Below are 468 nucleotides of genomic sequence, written 5' to 3'. Positions count from 1 at the left end.
TTTTTTTTTTTTGTCAAATAAAGTCTCATTCTGTCACCCAGGCTGGAGTGCAGTGGCTTGATCTTGGCTCACCGCAACCTCCGCCTCCTGGGTTCAGGCAATTCTCCTGCCTCAGCTTCCTCAGTAGCTGGGATTACAGGCACGCGCCACCATGCCCAGCTAATTTTTTGTATTTTTAGTAGAGACGGGGTTTCACCATGTTGACCAGGATGGTCTCAATCTCTTGACCTCGTGATCCACCCACCTCGGCCTCCCAAAGTGCTGGGATTACAGGCGTGAGCCACGGCACCTGGCCGAAACCCTGTCTTAAAAAAAAAAGAAAAAAATATGCCCTGTAGGCCGGGCGCGGTGGCTCACGCCTGTAATCCCAGCACTTTGGGAGGCTGAGGCGGGTGGATCACGAGGTCAAGAGATCGAGACCATCCGGGTCAACATGGTGAAACCCCGTCTCTACTAAAAATACAAAAA

The sequence above is a fragment of the Sapajus apella genome, unplaced genomic scaffold, assembly GCF_009761245.1.
Source record: "Sapajus apella isolate SASKATOON/1434 unplaced genomic scaffold, GSC_monkey_1.0 scaffold673, whole genome shotgun sequence".
NCBI classification, from domain to species: Eukaryota; Metazoa; Chordata; class Mammalia; order Primates; family Cebidae; genus Sapajus; species Sapajus apella.
The sequence above is the reverse complement of the archived record's forward strand: the minus strand, read 5'-3'. Positions refer to the sequence as shown.